The sequence below is a fragment of the Kogia breviceps genome, chromosome 12 (assembly GCF_026419965.1).
Source record: "Kogia breviceps isolate mKogBre1 chromosome 12, mKogBre1 haplotype 1, whole genome shotgun sequence".
Taxonomy (NCBI): Eukaryota; Metazoa; Chordata; class Mammalia; order Artiodactyla; family Physeteridae; genus Kogia; species Kogia breviceps.
The window spans coordinates 61,360,808-61,377,909 of NC_081321.1; the positions used below are offsets into that span (position 1 = coordinate 61,360,808).

A 17,102-nucleotide genomic window follows, 5' to 3' on the forward strand; every position below is an offset into this window, starting at 1 on the left:
TGATATGTTTCAAGTTCTGCTTTCAGCTTATATAGGTAAAAAGTTTTGATTTATGTTGGAAAATCATTTGACTCTGTAGTGTAAGACACTATACCTGTGAAAAGAGCATAAAAATCCTTGCAAAAGAATGTTAAAGGGCAACAGGCTGAAAAAAGATAAATGTAGACAATGGCTCCAGATATTTCTTACCATCCTAGAAATCTTCACATAGTAGATCAAGATTTACAACCATAAATGTAAGGTATATAAGGTGCAGTCCACACCAATAGAATTTGGTAGCCACCCATATTTAACTGTAGGTTTCCTCTATAATGTTCAGATTGTCATGAGCTATGAACATGAAAAAAAATATTTTGAGCTGTGTTACCATTTATATTATATCAACTTAAGGCAGAGTCTTGTCCAAAAAAGCAAATCTAGGAAAAGTAGGCATAGAGACTGAAGCGAGAGAAAGAGTTAAGGAACAAATTAAAAGGCAGTCTTCTTCCTGTCCTGAGAAAGAACTCCAAATGATAAAGTAATATGTTATAAAGTTGCAGGTGTTTTTTTTTAATTCAACATTTCTTTGGTCAATAATATATGAATACACACCTACTAATACAGAATAATAATAAAAGCTCTCACTTATATAGTTCGTACTAGCGCCAGACACTCTTCAAAGCAATTTACGTAATTAACTCATGTCAACACTCATAACAACACTACACCATCACCTTTTACAGTCACAGAGTTTCTCACTTCTCCAAATTCATAAGATTACAAAGTGATAGACCTGAGATACTAACTTGATAAGTTTTGCCCCCGATTCTGTTCCCATAACTACCAAACTCTCAAATGTAGAATACAAATATGTTGAAACTTTTATTTATCTTGGGATCACATACTTCTTAATATTAAAGAACTGAAAACTTGAAACCCGTTGTTTTAGTAAATGGCAGTGTTGCCATTTGTCAGCACCAGAGGCTTTCAAAGAAGCTGGCAGATTCCTGGTGCTCTCTGATAATGCTCTTAGATTGAGCATGCTTAATGAATACCAAGAGACTATTCCTTGAATGTCTAAACAAATGAATTATTCAGGGGAGGAGGTCATCAGTCAAGGGGAGGGAGGCCATTATTTAGAAATAATAGGGTATATCCCAACCCCAAAGCTCTTCCCTAATATCCTGTGTCTCAACCATGACATTGAAAAGATCTAAGTTTCAAGAAGAGATTGAAACCACCTCTTTTTTTTTCCCTGGTTGATCTTCAATGGACGAGATACACAGATCTTGCCAAATACATAAGAGATACACAGAAAGACTAAAAAAAAAAAAAAAAACAACTTCGGCCTGAGATTATCTGCTTTAAAGAACTACCCCAGGGGATAAGGGCAAGATAGGGGTAAAGAATTAAGAGGTACAAACTACTATGTATAAAATAAGTTACAAGGATATATAGTATAGCTTAGGGAATATTATCCAATATTTTTAATAACTGTAAATGGAATACAACTACAAAAGTTGTGAATCACTATGCTGTACATCTGAAACATATAATATTGTGCATCAACTATACCTCAATTAAAAAGAAATGAACCGCTCCAAATTATGGACTTGTTTCTATGCACTGTGCAGTTAGTACATCATTCATACAGTATTGTAAGTCATGTCATTTTCAAGGCTTTGACTTATTTTTCCATGCCTATCTTCCAACTTCCCTTGTTTTTAACAGGCGATGAAGTGAAAATAAAAGATATATATTAAGGTGGCTTTTAATCTAAAGCACTATGAAAATATCAGAAATCATTATTATGTATATTTTAGTATATTTAAAAAATATAATTATTACCTCAATAAGAATTACTAGAACCTGATGTTTATGTTCATTAAATGAGTTACGTTGTCAGGAAAAGGTCAAAGAAGTCTTAATATACCACACTTGGTGGTTGGGATTTAAGTAACATGAATCATTTTGTACTTGGAAATTATTTAAATTGCCCACCCATATTCCCAGAAAAGGAATTTGCTCACATTCATTAGAACACACCTGGGGAGCTTTACACAAATGCAAATCCCTTACCCTCATGTCAGATGTCAGACACAGATTCTCTTGTTTGGGGAGATGGAATTTGCATTTAACAAGCTTCCTAGGTGATTGCTATGCATAGTAAAATTTGAAACCACTGTTCCAGTGTTTTTTCAACAGACTGATAATACAAGATTGATAATTCATTATTAAATGAATTGGAGCAGTTTTTAAATTACAAGAATTTGTAGACTCTTAAAAGAGTCTTCCTAAACCTTAATAAGAGTAATTCACTACCTCCTACTTAATGGTATGTTTAGGACCTGTGTGTGTATGTGTGTGTGTTGTGACATAATTCTGGCTTCTACACAAATACCTGTGAATAAACAAAGCTACAGAATAGTTTCTAAATATACACAATTCTAAGACACAAAACTTTAGAAACCAAAAATTGTCTGTTTTTATGTCATTGGAACTTGCATTTATAAATATTTTTATTAGCATTATTTAAATAACTACATGATGATTTTTGTATTTGTAATCTTTATAACTCAGTATATCTTTAGTTTTTAAAGACTTTGTAAATCTGCTGGAGTGTGATAATACTCTAATAGGAAACTAAAAAGAGTATAAAGAATGGAAACAAACTTTGATATTCCTGGAAGTATACAACATTCATCTTAGAAGTACCTCATTATTTTGCTTAAAAAAACAGCTAGATAGGTCATTTTTTATTTATAAAGGCTAAGCACGCTAGGTATGGTCTAGAACAAGAGTTGTAACTGAGAACCAAAGTATGCTTCATAATAACATGGTAGGAAATTGGAAGTTGGCCTCTGTCAGCTTGCAAGTGAGGACCCTGGAAGGAAGTTGAATTCTGAAGAGAAGGAAGTGGAAAATGTCTCTAAAGAGAAGGAGGAGAGACCCATAATATGAGTACAAACAATTGAGAAATCCCCCCATAGGTACAGCAGCAGAACTTTGAGAGACCAATGGAGAATATTAAATTCTAAGATGATGCTTGCTCTGTTATGCCTTCAGCAAAAGGTGGTTGTACAAAACAGCTTGGTGTTGAAGGTGCTTTGAGTAATGAAGGCATTGGACCATGGGAGAACAAAAAGAGCACATCAGTCAACCACAGGAGGCAAAATACGTACTGAGATTCAAAGTCATAAGAGAGTAACAAATAAAAGTAAAATGTAATAAAGAGAAATGCAGCTCCCAATAAAGTCCTTGGAGATATTGGGAGACAGAGCTTCCCATGGAATGAAGAATAGGATCTCAGTTTATTAGGAACTTAGTTTGAGTATCAAATGAAAGGGTGACTCCAGAAACCTTGAAGATAAAGAATTATCCAGAGGCCACATTTGGATTCATAGCAGCATTATTTACCGTTGCCAAGATATGGAAGCAACCTAAGTGTCCATCAACAGATGAATGGATAAAGAAGATGTGGTGTAGAGATACACACACACACACACACACACACACACACTAGAATACTACTCAACCATAAAAAAAGAATAAAATTTTGCCATTTGCAACAACATGGATGGACTTATAGGGCATTATGCTAAGTGAAATAAGTAAGACAGAGAAAGACAAATACTATATGATATCACTTATATGTCAAATCTAAAAAATGCAACTAGTGAATATAAAAAAACAGAAGCAGACTCATAGATATAAAGAACAGACTAGTGGTTACCAGTGGGGAGAGGTAGGGATCAAGAGCTACAAACTATTAGGTATAAAATAAGCAACAAAGTTATACTGTATAATACAGGGAATATAGGCAATATTTTATAATAATTGTAAATGAGTATAACCTTAAAAAAGTGTGAATCACTATATTGCACACCTGTAACTTATATAACATTGTATAGCAACTATACTTCAATAATAAATAGCTACCTAGCTAAATAAATAAAATTGAACTCAATAACTAATTCAAAAGCTCCAGAACTTATAAACATAATGAGAACCAGACTCATTAAGTGACCCTTCTCCATGCTTCCGTAGCCCAGGATCACTGATATTGTAGCAATTTTCACACACTTTTGTTCTGATTCTACATGCTCACAATTTCTTCAAAGAGAAGGACTTAACATTTATCCTTAGAGCCAAGGACAAGGCCTAATCCATGACAAGAAGTAGGTGCTCAGTTCTTATGAAATTAGTAAAGCAGCACTTTTTAAAATATTTATTTGTTACGTAAAAATTCTGTTGGCCACAACAGAGAATCTGTCTTTAAAAGTCACTTCATCTCATTAATTCACTGTCAGAAATATGGACCTTCATTGCAAAAGTTAAAGGGAGAAAAAAATCTGAAGAAAAATTAAATTTACCTCTATTTTTTAATGAAAGTCAATGAGATAATTTAATACTTGGAAATAAACATTATGAGAAGATTTTTAAGACAAGTTACTTAAATATATGCTAAGGAATTTGTTTTTACAATCCCACATGAGGTACACCTATTTTTAGTTTGTATTTCGAGAGCTTAAATGAAATCAGTACACGAGAAGAGCAAGGACTTCCAGTGATGAAGTATCAGAGCTCATAGTGCCTCCTGATCCAAAACCTCCACTTTTAGAAATTTACTCTGGTAAAATATGTATATAAAAGTACAAGGATATATGTAGGGCATTAATTTAAGCATTATTTGTACCCCAAAAGACCCAGAAAAATGTAAATACTCAGTCATGGTATTGTCATAAAATCGCATCACAAAGAATATTGTAGTTCAATACATACTGACACAGAACGATCACTAATGAAACATATTAAACAACAAGTTGCTCATAGTAAATACTAAGTATCAGATTCTATTCTAAATGGCTGTGGCACAACAATACACAGAGTCTAATCCCATTTCTCTCTTTATGTACAACTAGTGTATGCAAATAAATAGAAACACTATATTCTCAGCAGTGGTGACGTATGGGTATAAGAGTGGCCTCAGGTGAGTGTGTTGCTAATGGAGAATCAAAACTGGTTTTATAAATGCCTGCAAAGTTTACATTTTTCACAAAATTTTTATCATGTATTTTAAGTTTAATTTTAAAACAAAATTCAAAGAAAGTAATGACCAAGAGAGGATTAAACCTGGATCTTCATTCTCAATGACCATTAAGTGGATTTTATTTGTCCATAGAAATTATACATTTGCAATTTTTCTTCTTTTCTACAGCACCTGAAACTCAGCAGATGCTCTTAATTACGTACGTATTCAAGTCCCATGTACTACTTTTGCCGTAATTAACAAGTGTGGTGGTGTTTACAGAAATGTGGTCTTGAGAGAGAGAAAAAGTCTCTTTCATTAGTAAGTCTATCCTCAAAGGCCAGCCAAACAAGGAAAACTAGAGACCAGTGTCTGCTGGTTCCATGCAGAGTTGACAATTACTTTGACTTCTTCTGAAGCTGCTAAAATCAATTTCTCTTCATCCAAGTTTCACCATTTAAAAGCAGTTCCACAGGGCTTCTCTGGTGGCGCAGTGGTTGAGAGTCCGCCTGCCGATGCAGGGGACACGGTTTCATGCCCCGGTCTGGGAAGATCCCACATGCCGCGGAGCAGCTGGGCCCATGAGCCATGGCCGCTGAGCCTGCGCGTCCGGAGCCTGTGCTCCACAACGGGAGAGGCCACAACTGAGAGGCCCACGTACCGCAAGAAAAAAATAAATAAATAAAATAAAAGCAGTTCCACAAACTTAACTGCATTTATCATATTGGATTAGATTGAAGAAAGCTGATCACATACATGATTACTAAACTCAGAAATCAGTGAAGAAGATTAAGCTACAGGTAACTGTATATAATCATGTGTGTGTTTATAACAAGTTATATGTTTTATGTCTATATCTACATATAAAATGTGTTATATGTATGGATATATGTGTATTATACACAGTAGGTATAGATTAAATATAGACACAAATATATTATAGAGATAGGCATAGAAATAGACAAAAAACCCAAAAGACATAGAACAATATAAGATTTAGATTCTGTAAATCAAGAAAATATACCCCAATATTTCTTTTGGCTACTGAGACTTATGTGGCCCCTAATAAATATCTTCAATCATGTTTTTTGGTACCTTTATCCAATATATATACCATTCTCTCTACATTTTTTTTTCTATGCCACAGATTGATTTCATTGAAATTTTAGTTGTTTGTTTATAGTCAAGGCCTATCCACTCACACCCAAGTATAATTTTCCAGGATACAGGCAAGAGAGGCCTGTACATAATATTTGTTTGATCATAATGGATTGTTGTATTCAAAGTTAGGGAACTAGAATTAAAAGTCATCAAATATGAATATACAATATCATTTTACTTCTCTAAGTCTCACAATGAAATGTAAAGTGACAATTAACATACTTCATGAAAATAATTTTTATAACTGCTTCATTAGACTGAAGAAAAATTTTATACCTTTTGAGTCATAAGAATAACAGATTATATATAGTCATTTCACAACATAAACATGAATTGTATACCCTAAATTTCAATTATCGAAAACTCTCCCCAAACCAAATTTTCCGTCTTTGGCATATATTAATTTGTCTCAAATTTATTTTTTAAATGATTCAGTTTGTCTTGAAATGATATGATGTATACCACCATGATCTAGGATTTTACATAGGGGGGCACATTTTAAGCCCTATGTACCCCAGTACATCTTTCTTTACACTAACAATTACTTTCCAAAATGAATTATTTAAGAATCCTTGAGTTTACTCAGTTGAAAGTGAGAGAGATTAAGAGAGGATTAGTTGAAGGTGAAGGGAGGTGACTAGCTTTCAAACACCTGCCAAAGATTCGCTGACTCATAAATCTGTTTCTTTCAACACTATGGTGCTGTGGTTAAAACACACTCCACCCAGTGACATGAATGGCTGTCTACCCTGCAGTGTCACCTCTGCTGTACACCACAGAGTGTCCCAAGCTTCGGTCTCAAATATATTGTTCTCTTTTTTCCATATCTGCTTGCTCAGTAATCCTTTCTATAAACAGGACCTGTACCAAGGTAACTGAGTCCTGAGAGTCTTCCAAGCCCAGGCATAGCTCCAATGGATCTGGCCCTTCCCCAAACAGATTAACATATTTGTTAGGGCTTTAGTATTCCCTCCTCCTCAAGATGATTTTTTTTTTTTTTAGTGGACATCTGCTCTTCCTTGCTACAAAGCCTGTGTCAGGACCTTCCAGTCCACTCTAGTCTACCTCCGCAGGTATCCCTATGTGGATAGAGGACACTAGAGTTTCAATTCCTCCTCTACCTGAAGATCTTGGGCATCTTGCAAATAGTTCAAATTCTTCCCAGAGGGCAGAGGCAAATTTTCTATATTCCACAAAACAAAAGCCTATGTGTAACTTGTAATTTCGTTACGAGACGCAGAAAATCCATATTTAAAATCGGGAGGGGATTGATTGGCTGTGTAATTGGAAACCCAGTAGGGTTGACCTTAATGTTGCTTGCCTTAGCGATTTAACTATATCAACAGCTATCATAGTGTGGCCTGGGGACTTCTAGCAGTCCTCAGAACCTTGTTTGGGTCTACAAAATCAAAATTAGCTTTGTAATGATATTAAAATGATTTTTGCCTTTCTCATTGTCATTGTCACACCAGTTTACAGGGAAGTTTTCCAGAAGCTACATGTCATGTGGTATTACAACAGACTGAATGCACAAGGAGATATGAGAATCCAGCCATCTTCTATTAAGTCAGACATGAAAGAGATTTGCAAAAATGTAAAACAATGCCACTCTTCTCACTTTATTTTTTCTCTTTCAGAGATGCTATTCTTTTTAAAAATTTATTTTTTATTAAAAATACATTTGCTCACATCACTGAGTTATACCCTAATCCAGGAAAATAAGTATCTCCTGGCCCTTCTATATATATAGCTAATAGGACCCAACAGTGACTCTATACAAAATCACAAGGTCTTCAATGTGATTTTCAATACAATTAGCTGCTTTACTAGATAAATACAAACATGCATTTATCATATTAATACTTTTAAAGCTGTCATGAATGAACTGAACTCTAACCTAAGGAATTCTCGGTATTTACAGAAATCTGGGATAATCAGAAATATCTGCGTCCACAGTTTAAATATTGAAATCTCCGGAAATCTGGTAATCTCATCTACTTCCACAATTCCAACTGCCATCAATGCATGAAATGTCAATCTTCAGGTTATACCTTGTCTTTGTGACTTATAATCATAATTCTCCAAATCCATACAGTTCTTCAGTCTCAGTTAATTAACAAATAATATGGAGGTAATCAAAACAATGGCTCTGTTAGTCCAGGTTCTCCAGAGAAACAGAATCAATAGGATATATATAGTATATAAAAAGAGATTTATTATGAGGAATTGGCTCACAAGATTACAGAGGTTGAGAAGTCCCATGATCTGCTGTCTGCCCCCTGAAGGCTTAGAAAAGCCAGTGGTGTAGTCCCAGTCCAAGCTTGATGGCCTCAGAACCAGGGCGGCCAATGATGTAAGTCGCAGTCTGAGTTTGATGGTCCAAGAACCAGGAATGCCAATGTTCGGGGGCAGGAGAAGATAAACGCCCCTGCTCAAGCAGAGAGAACTAATTCACCCTTCTGTTTTTTGGCCCTCAGCAGACTGGATGATGCCCACCCACACTGGTGAGGGGATCTTCTTTACTCAAATGGACGGACTCAAATGCTAATCTCTTCCAGAAACCCTCATAGACACACCCAGAAATAATGTTTTACCAGTTTTCAGGGCATCCTTAGCCCAGTCAAACTGACACATGACATTAACCATCACACTATTATACATTTTATTACTGAAGATTTTAAAGGAACTTCAAACTCTACCTGCCTAATATACTGCTCAAATCTGATCTTCCTGTTCCATTATATTTTCTGTTATTTTGAACCATCATTTACCCATTAACCAGCTTGGTACCTAGATTTCTTATTTATTTTCTCAACGCCTTTGGCTGTTGAATCACTGAATTGTGTAGATTCTCAGACTTGAAATACCTCTACTTAGTATTCTTCTCCCTTCTCTCCATTCCCAATGTCATTGGCTTATCTTTTAATTTTCCTTTAATTAGCTTGTCTTGGATTACTAGGAATAAACACTCCTTTAAGGGAACAAATGTGATTATGTCACTCATCTGCTTAAAATAGTTTAATGGCTCCCAATTACAGGATAACACACAACGTTCTTAATATGTCATTCAAGAAATTTCTTTATGTGGACCTTACACACCTTTCTACTGTGAACCTCACCATCTTCTATGATGAACCAGGCACTCTAATCCTCATGCCTTTGTACATGAAGTTCTTCTGTCTGAAATACATCTCTTTGCTTTGTGTGACTGGCAAAGAACTACTTAATATTCAAGACTCAACTCAGAGATCACTTAGTCTTGGAAAGAAATCCCTGAAATCTAAGGCAAAATTAAGCACTTTCTTGTTAGGTTCCTATTCATATCTCTGCTATAGCACTTCCCTCATTTCTGTAATATTTTATTTTTTCTCCTTTGGTTGAACACAAGCTTGTGACAGCAGGAATTTTTATTCCTATTTTATGTCAATGGTACTGAGTAGTGCTTAATAAATATTGACAATAGCAAAGACTACGGCCACGCCAAACATAAAGTTTAACACAACTTTGGTTCACTATTTACACCCAACCACTTCCCCCAAGTGGATGTTTAAGAAGGCTTATGAAAACAACAAACATAATAGATTAGGAAGAAAAGTATAAACTAAGACTAATAAGGGACTAATATGGGAACTAATAAGGGAACAGATTGCCAGTTTGAGTGACAAGAGCAGGGCAATGTCAGAGATAAGAAAAGAAAGATAATGCTTCAAGGAAGAGGGGTTAATAATGCCAATTTCTGCAGAGTTCAAAGAAGATAAAAATGGAGAAAGGACTTTTGAATGAGATAATTAGGCCATCCTTAGTTTCCCTTGATTAAGCACTTTTAGTGAAGAAATAGGAGAGAATCCAGATTGCAAGGGATTAACAAACTAGTGGGTGCTGAAAAGTATGAATCACAAACACACACACACACACATTCCTGCATTCACAAGGGTAAGCCAGTTTTATTCATAGAGATCATTACAAATTTTTAATTTTTTGGCTCTACTTGCTATAAGAATAAACAAAATGGGCCAATTCTAGAAAATATAAAAAGTTATTCAGCTAATACAGCACCAGACCATAATTTTGAAATTGTGAAGATAAGAGCTTAGTAATGAAAGCTAATACCAAACATTCCCAAGTACTATAAAACTGTCTAAATCATAGACATTTTCTATCCATAACCAATCAGCAAAATATGGTAACTACACAATTGTTTTATACTATTTTTTTCTTTTTTGCGGTACGCGGGCCTCTCACTGTTGTGGCCTCTCCCGTTGGGGAGCACAGGCTCCGGACGCGCAGGCTCAGCGGCCATGGCTCACGCGCCCAGCCGCTCCGCGGCACGTGGGATCTTCCGGGACCGGGGCACGAACCCGTGACCCCTGCATCGGCAGGCGGATTCTCAACCACTGCGCCACCAGGGAAGCCCTAAACTATTTTTAACTAATTCTACCTCCCAAATCTAATTCAGTGTCCGTTGTCCTCAGAGACATCAGGAAACTAAGAAATTCAAGGCTATGCCACCAATGACAGTTTATATGATTAATAAGTGATAATTTAAAAAACTAGGGATAGTTTTAAGATGCCAAGAGCAACACTGCCTTTGTCATTTAAAAATAGCAACCAAAAATAATAAAAATAACAATCGAAAACCAAGAGCAAGAATAATATTAACAGGTTAAAATTCAGTGAGGGCATCTGTCCTAAAAAAATAATTTGCATCTCTTCTAATCCTGCAAACATATTGCACAGTAGATTCCATTATGCCTTTTTAAAGAAAAGTGAACGGAGGGGTAGAGACTAAGGTCAAAGCTCTCTGTTTTGTAACATATATTGCTTCTCTGAATTCACCTTTTTTCAAAACAATAATCTTAAACCCTACTGAACACAAATATTTAGAAAATAAATATTAGAGTATTCCAATAAATAGCATTTTATACACATATATGCATGCAAACACTCGCACGCACACATGCTAAACTTTTTTCAACAATAGTACAAAAGCAGCAAAGCCAGGAAAATGAAATTCCTAAGCTTTATTACTGATTTATCTTTATATACAATACTTTTTCAAGGTCCTTATAAAATAACTGATATAATAACCAAATGCTGATGCTACATAAGCAAAAATAACTAAGCAAACAGGTGTCAGGATAGAAAGCAATTGTGTGTTCATTATTTGGACAAAGTCAACTATACATTTTGTTCCTAAAGTATCTAAAAAGTCTGCAACTTGCATGAATGGACATGTATGAGCTGGGTTCTCCTCCTTTACATACTTTTTAAAAATATATCTTCTAGCTAGAGAAAGAAATGGTGGTCTTCACAGATTATTTAGCTCATTTCAGAACTTCCAAAGCAAGGTTTACAGGACTTGCCCTTGATACAGAGACAACAAAAGGGAAGCTTCTGAATATTTAATAGTGCTAGTTAATATTCTCTTGAGTTTGCACAATGCTGACTTAGAAAGAAACCCAAAGTATCTCTTTTCCACACTGTAGAATCTTAAAAATGCTGTAAGCTCTAAAATGACACTCACAACTTGAATTGGTTTCATTCTTAAAGGTAAAACATTTCTTTTAAAATATGTGCTAAAAGTTTTAGTCAATCAGGAAAAGAGAACTGTGACTATGCTTTAGGTTTTCGTTAACGTCCCATGTTTTATTACCTTATTTCTTCTTTTTAGAACTTCAACCGTTTGGCAACAGCCCAAATTTTATCTAGGTTTTGTTTTATTTAGTTCTGCTTTGTCATTTTTGTTTTGTTTTGTTTGCATCAGGGACACATTTTAGGAATACTAAGCAAATCAGCCATCTAATGCCATTTAACAGTTTTTGCATATCCAACAGGCTTTGTTGATCTTGATTTTGCAAATGTGAAAATTTCTTTAAGACGGTAAGCTTTTGAAAGAACTAAGACTGGGGAAGGAACCCCCCTACCTAAAAGTCCTTCTCAAATGGTTACAGTAATCCTTCATGGGATGTTTTTAATGACCTACAGTTTTCTTTCTTCTCTGTTCTAAAATTTTGATGGTTGTGCAAGAGTCTACTTCAATTCAATAAATATTTCTTGTTCAACTATTAAGTTGAAGGCTCTCTGCCCTGAGATTCTGGAGAAACCATGACAAGTTCTTATGTACAAAGAGCATGTAATCTATTTGGGGGGAAAGATAAAAAGAAACTAATGCCTCAAATAAAGGTAGAAATTGTTCATTCAATAAGACAAAGACAAAATGTTTATGAGTCAGCCATCCACTCACTTCAGCCTGTCTTCCATTCATATTTCCCCAATTAGAGCAGCCGGCTCTTGTAGAGGTCATCAGTTGCAAGTCAGTGGCCAATTCCAACGGATATTTTTATGTTCTCACTCTCAGAAGCAGTAAACACTAAAGGTCCTCTCCCTCTGAGACACTCTCACTAAGTGATTTTCCATGTTCTTCCGATTTTCACCCTACTTCTCTGGACAATACTCTCAGTTTTCCTTGCTACTTCCTCTTTTCCACTTGATCTCCAAATGATGGAACAACATACAACTTGGCTCCAGATCCCTTTCTATGTTTAGGTGACCTGATATGGTCCAATGATTAAAACCTACATCCATTTGCTTCTGATTCCAAATTTATATCCCCAGCCCTGACCTCGCTGAGCTCTAGACTGCATTCTTGCTCAGTTGCTTTCTTGTCATTGTCACTGGACATGGTGTCAAGTAGGTTCACCAAATTTTTAAATTTCTTTCCTCTCAAATCTGTTCTTCCCTTCATCTTCTTTATCTTAGTAGATGGAACACTGGTACTCAAGTCAAAACTGAGAGGTCATCTTGGCGCCTCCCTTTCCTCCTCACTTCAGAGTCTAATTCACTAACTCACTGGAATCCAAGTGACAATCATCTCTTTGAGAAATCATTACAGCCTTCTAATTAATCTCCTTGCTCCCATGCTTCCAGACATGAAAGTTATAGTTATCTACTGCTATGTGAATATTACCCCAAAACTTAGCAACTTAAAACAACAGAAATTTATTATCCCAATTTCATATCGGTCAGGGTGGGTCTGGGTGGGTTCTGGCTCAGAGCCTCTCATGAGGTTGTAGTCAAGATTTCAGCCAGCAGCTGTGGTCACCTAAGGTTTAACTGGGGCTGGCAGATCTATTTCTAAGGTAGCACACTCACAGTCTGTTGGTAGGAGACCTAAATGCCTACTGTCTGTTGAGAGAAGGCCCCAGTTTCTTACCATGTGGGCCTTTCCATAGGGCTCCTTGAGTGCCTTCATAACATCACAACATGTCAGCTGCCCACACCAGGGTGAGGAATCCAAGAGAGAGAAAGAACAAGGAGGGAAAGGTGATGTCTTTTATGAACTAGTCTCAGAAGTTATTTTATGTACCATCACTTTCTCCACATTCTATTTGTTACAAACAAATCACTAAATCCAGCCCACATTCAAAAGGGAGAAATCAAACACTGCCTTTTGAAGGGAGAAATATCAAGAATTAGGGGAATATTTTTAAAGTACCACAGCCTTCCTTTGCCCAGAGTGCAGGGCCTTTACATAGAACAACTCCCAGACCATCCAATAACATATGGAGAGTGGAATTAAAGGGTTCTGAAAATGATTAATTCAAGAACTGTGAGTTTCTGCCGATATTGATTCAGAGAATAGCATTTACTAAAAGAAATCTAGGTGAAAAAGTCTAATGTTAACAAGAGGGATTGGAAGAGGTTCAAAAATTCTGTGGGTAATTTCAGTGACAAGGGATGGCCTAAATGCATAAACTACAGGGGCCAACTTTACTTCAAATGAGGAAAGCTTCAAAACATGGTATGAACTTCGCAGCAGGGAGGAAAGTGACAAGTACTTCTTTTCAAGGCATGGCAAAAGCAGGCACTGCTAATTAAAAGCAGTCTCAGGAAAAGTTAGGTTTCACTTAGGCAAGGAGGTGGAAGAATGACAGGAAAGTGAACTATAATCTGGGTTTATTAGTCTGGTCTAGCTGCCATAACAGAATACCACAGGCTAGGTAACTTAAACCAGGGGTCCCCAACCCCCAGGCTGCAGACCCGTACCAGTCCGCAGCCTGTTAAGAAGGGGGCCACACAGCAGGAGGTGAGCGTCAGGCCAGCGAGCAAAGCTTCTTCTGCGGCTCCCCCTTGCTCACATTACTACCTGAACCATCCCCTACATCGTTCTCATTACCGCCTGAAGCATCCCACGCCCCCATCCACCGACCCAGTCCCTGGAAAAATTGTCTTCCACGAAACCGGTCCCTGTTGCCAAAAAGGTTGGGGACCACTGACTTAGATAAAATAACAGAAATTTATTTCCTTGCAGTTCTGGAGGCTAGAAGTCCAAGATTAAGGCAGGTTGTTTCCAGTAAGGCCACTCTTCCTGGCTTGTAGATAGCTACCTTCTCCCTGTTTCCTTACGTGGGCTTTCTTTTATGTGTGCTCATTCCTGGTATCTCTTCCTCTTCTTATAATAAGGTATCAGTCTTATTGGACTAGGGCCCCACCCTTGTGGCCTCATTTAACCTTAATTACTCCCTTAAAGGCTGTGTCTCCAAATACAGTCACATTAACAGTTAGGATTTCAACATATGAATTTGCAGGGTGAGCAAGAGACACAATTCAGTCCATAATACTGAATTAGTTAATTCATACTCAAAATGGACTGTGGGTTTCTTGGGACCAGGCGAAAGAAGAGAAGAGCATCATGGTCCAGGTTGTTGTAGGCACAGGAAGGAGTTAGAATAGATGTTAAGAAGGTGGAAACATACAGTGGGGAAGGAGATCTGAAAGCAAGGATGCAGAGTCAGATTCAGGAGTGGGGTGTTGGTCTCAAAGCAAGAAAAAATTGCAGGCAGTGCAATGAGATGGAGAAAACTCCATATTAAGTGAGTATTATGAGAAGTTGGAAATTAGAAGTTATTCTATGTTCAATTTAGATATCAGAAATTTGGCTTGAATTGGTGCCAAATTATTAGCCTTCTCAGAGCACCCACCTGCCTTCTCTGATCCTGGAAGGGCGATTATTCTGCACACAAAAATGATTTTCAAAACCCAGAATGAAAGAAGGAGGAACTTGATAGGAGTGTGTTAGCAACAGGTTGAGGGTGGAAGGGAGAGCAGAGCTGAATAAGCAGTAACTTGTCATGTCATGAACTAAATCACCTCAAATACTTCATTCAATAAACAATCATTGAGTCATTGGTGGTAAATTCAAGAAAATGTTCGAGATCCTTAAGTTTCTTTTTATACATTTTGGCAGAACATGCATATGGACCAGAGACAGGACAAATCCTTTCACAATTTATGATAAACGTGTTCAGGCATGTGAGAAGCTGGATGAGAAAAATATGTCTACACTTCCTTAGCTTGCCAATGTATTAATTTTCACAGTCAATTATTATTTTTCCCAACAAATGATTCATAATAATTTGGATGAACTTTGAAACACTACAACTAAAATTACATAATTTTCACTTTCTTGGTGTTATAAAAGTGATTTCCTGGGCTTCCCTGGTGGCGTAGTGGTTGAGAATCCGCCTGCCGATGCAGGGGACACGGGTTCGTGCCCCGGTTCGGGAAGATCCCACATGCCGCGGAGCGGCTGGGCCCGTGAGCCATGGCCGCTGAGCTTGCGCGTCCGGAGCCTGTGCTCCGCAACAGGAGAGGCCACAACAGTGAGAGGCCCGCGTACCCCGCCCCCCACAAAAAAGTGATTTCCTAACTATAAGTTCCTAACGGGATATAATAAAAAAATCTTCCCATCATGTTTGAAACTTTTATTAAATTGTTAAAACTAGACTGATTCCAAGATAGATAAATACCGAGAAGTAAAAATTGATATGTATGTCACTTAATCTCTCTTAAATTCCATTTTGGAATAATTTCATTAGCTCCTTTGTTCCTTTATTCCATTACGTTACTACTCTAAGGTGCTATATGCAATGTCTCTTTTTGGAATCTAAAAGATTGTAAAGCCACATTGGATACGCAATATCACCTCCCCATAACACCTTTATCTTTCACGATGCAGCTCCATGTTGTGCCTGTGACTATTTTAATAAGGTGTCCCAATTTTTCTTGAAATAATTATAACTTTTCATTTCCTGGAAAAAAGCTTGAGTACACTAAATTCTTCTGATCAAGAAGTATATATTAAGTGTTTCACATAATTGTATTAGGAAGACAATAAATATTTCTCTAAATTATATGCATTTTAGAGAAGATACAGAAATGGTGCCTAATTTTTTGTTACTCTTGTTAATAGATTACAATTTCTTTCCATTGAATTTTTGCTCACTGTTGTCAGCAGTGGCAATTGTTTTTCAATTAGATAGATGTTTTCAAAAGTGGACTTAGAAATGACAATAAAAATTATGCTCAAAAATGTCATTTCCAAGTTTATTTCTTATGACACTGTGTATAGCCTTTTAACTTTGAATTTAACTGATGAGAAAATGTTCTATTGTTTTAAATTTTGAAGTTGCATGCTTGAATTTTGCAGACTTAACCCTCCATTGAAGTATGCCATTTACAACTTTTACACCAGGCAAAACTTTTTGGTATGCATTATTTAGATTGTGAGTGTATACACTCCATTATATATACATGTGTGCGTAGCATAGGACTAACAAATATCATACAAAAGTTATATAAAACTTATGAAATTGTGTGTATATTTCCCCAAATAACATAGGCAACAAGATAGGTGGAAAAGGGAAAGTAATATTAGTGAATTTCTTCACCATTTGAACATCTAATAATCTTTATTCACTAATTTGATTTTCTTATTAGCTAGCATTTACATTATAAAATACAAAATTAAATATAATTATCAGTACTTGAGAAATGGATTTCAGTGGTAATGCAAGAATGAATCACTGGGATTCAATGAATCCCTAGTAGGGATGCAAACAGTAACAATCAATATTTTTTGGCTCAGTTTCTT

General features: G+C 36.4%; 1 protein-coding gene across 12 annotated transcripts in view; it reads right to left on the reverse strand.

The window, feature by feature from the left end:
- The window catches only part of KCNC2 (potassium voltage-gated channel subfamily C member 2), a 189,427-nt gene that overhangs the window by 10,979 nt on the left and 161,346 nt on the right, over nucleotides 1-17,102 (reverse strand). The window lies entirely within an intron of this gene.